The 2468-nt window shown below is 40.1% G+C and overlaps 1 protein-coding gene across 6 annotated transcripts in view; it reads left to right on the top strand.

Moving 5' to 3' along the window:
- The window catches only part of myt1lb (myelin transcription factor 1-like, b), a gene marked incomplete at its 3' end in the record, with an annotated part of 94908 nt that overhangs the window by 27635 nt on the left and 64805 nt on the right, over positions 1–2468 (top strand).

The following is a 2468-nucleotide window of genomic DNA, read 5'->3' as shown; positions in this document are numbered from 1 at the left end:
TTGAGGTCACATCCTAATAAAAGTCATTACAGATAATCTAACTGCTCATTTTCAATCAATACTTTTACTTTTAATACTTGAGTACAAAAAATATAAGATAATTTAAGACTTTTACTGAAGTAATATTCCTAAAGTAGACTTTAACTTTTACGAAAGTAATTTTTTGTAAGATGCTTGTACTTTTACTCAAGTATAACCTTGTGGTACTTTATACAACACTGGTTTATTATAGGACAGGCTCAATCTGGCTCAATCATTTCAACAAATTACATCATTTCTAATAGTTTTTAGGTTAATCTCTATTGAAAATATTTAGAGTTTGGATATTTTTGTTTTTGGAAATAAGACATTTTATCCTTTACAAATCTGTCAAACTGCAGAGACAAGAAACATTCCTTTTACATTCTACTCAAAATTAGTCTTTAAGCTTTATTAGATACAACAAATAAAGGTAGATTTCATCTTCACCTGCAAAGTCCTGTTTTTTTAATCGCTTTCAGCTTGTTGCTGCTGCCTAACCATTTTGTAGATAATAGTTWAAAAATACAGAAAACAACATAGAAATCATATATTTCCACTGACTCCTCGTTGACCCCAGACTGAACAACTTCTCTGCGCCCAGCGCAGCTGCTGTCACCCAGCACATCCATTTTCCATCCCAGTTAGGAATCCCTCCCAGACTTTAGCTCGTCTGCCTCCATCGTCTTCGCCCTCTTTCCCCCCTGCTCAGCACCCGTTCAGATGCTGTCGCCGTTAGCCCCTCGCTCTAATTCACATGCACTTAGCATTGGTTTTGGCACACGTGTTCGCTGTCGCCACACGATGCATGACGTAAACACCTATTTGCAGTGAAACTGAATAACGCCAGCACAGTTTTGGTGGCTCCCTGCTGCTCCTCCGTTCAGGGTAGCGACGTGAGCGTGCGCAAATGTGTATGTGTGTGTGTGTGTGTGTTTGTGTGTGAGTGGAAGAGGGTGGAGTTGGGCGCCATATGCACGAAACGCATTCCCCTAAAACTTCAAGGTGAAAACAAAGGGAGGCTGATAACGATGTGAATTGTTGTGGCAGATGCCTGAGTAACACCCCCTTCCCCACCCCGCACCCTCCCTATTAACTGTACATAAAATGCCTTTGCTATGCCTCGGTGCATATTACAATAATCACTGCATTTCTTATCATGTTTCATTTGCAGTAAATCTCCATTCCTCTTCACGAAACAGCAAAGAAATGCTTGTTTTCCATTTGACTGGGGGCATTCCGGAATAATGATGGAAACGTGCTAATAATAGGCAAAGACACTTTCGTTTCCAAGGTGGTGCATTTACATTTTATTATGCGATGGTGCCGACGCTTTGATCAATACAAACACGAATGACATTTGAACAGCTGTTGTTCCGAGTGCTCTGAATTAAAAGTTTGGTTTTTGAAGAAGACATATGTCTTAAACGCCGAGCTGTGTTTTGTTGTACAAAGATTCGTCTTTAGACGCTTTTATGTCACTTTTAGAGATGAAGACCGTTTGAAATGAGACGCCGGTCAGAGACACGGTTTTAAACTGATGCTAATAAGAATTTCTATCACAATCAGCAATCAGAATGTGACAGTTCTGCTAAAACAGGACATTTCCTCTGAGTTTTACATTACCATGAATATTTTCTCATCTGGACACCTCATAGGATGACTGTTTATTCATCAGGGCATATAACGCCATTGATCGGGGGTCTAATTGAGACGCAGACGTTGGAGTGGGCCTCTGACTAATCCTCAATAAGCAGGCTAGCCTTCATTACAGCAATGGCATTTTCCCATGGGGTCCTGAGAGACAGAAAAGGGCTAGACACAGTATAGTGGATTTTTGTTTTTTTGTCAAGCTTTCCAGATCCAACTCTCATAAGGAAGTGACGAGTACAAGGTTTTCTCGCAGTCTTTGTTGCAGTTGTTTCCCATTTTGCTGGATTCATTTTGGACTGCTGCATTCATGAGAACTTCTTTTCAGCAAACTCAAAAAACAATTATGTCAACAGTAGTGGCTTTTTTTTAACTGACAAAATATCCTGCTGGCAGGTTTACTCATGTTCCTCCTGTTTTTCTTTTTTTTTTTTTTTTTTACGTTTGTTTGTTTTAAATGCATTCCAGTTTGAGCAGCCGAATGAACCGGTTAAACCCATATGTTTTTTTTAATATGCGTTGGGGTAAAACCAACGGCAGCATCTCGGAATTTGACAACTGGCTCAAGCAGGTTTCTCTCGTTTCATCCTGGATGGAGTAGTTTCCTTAGAAAATTCCTCTCTTTGAAGGATGAACGGCATAAACAGGAGAAGTTTGGCTCCATGACATCAACCATCAGCATCTGGCTCCACCAACAAACCTTGACTTCAGGGATGGTTTTGTAGAGCATGAGCTCTGACTAAAAGCAGTTTGATTCTTATTGGTTTTTTACCTGACGTAAGCTCAGCACAGCTCTGTCC

This window comes from Austrofundulus limnaeus, unplaced genomic scaffold (assembly GCF_001266775.1).
Source record: "Austrofundulus limnaeus strain Quisiro unplaced genomic scaffold, Austrofundulus_limnaeus-1.0 Scaffold2, whole genome shotgun sequence".
Classification (NCBI taxonomy): domain Eukaryota; kingdom Metazoa; phylum Chordata; class Actinopteri; order Cyprinodontiformes; family Rivulidae; genus Austrofundulus; species Austrofundulus limnaeus.
The sequence above is the reverse complement of the archived record's forward strand: the minus strand, read 5'-3'. Positions and strand labels throughout refer to the sequence as shown.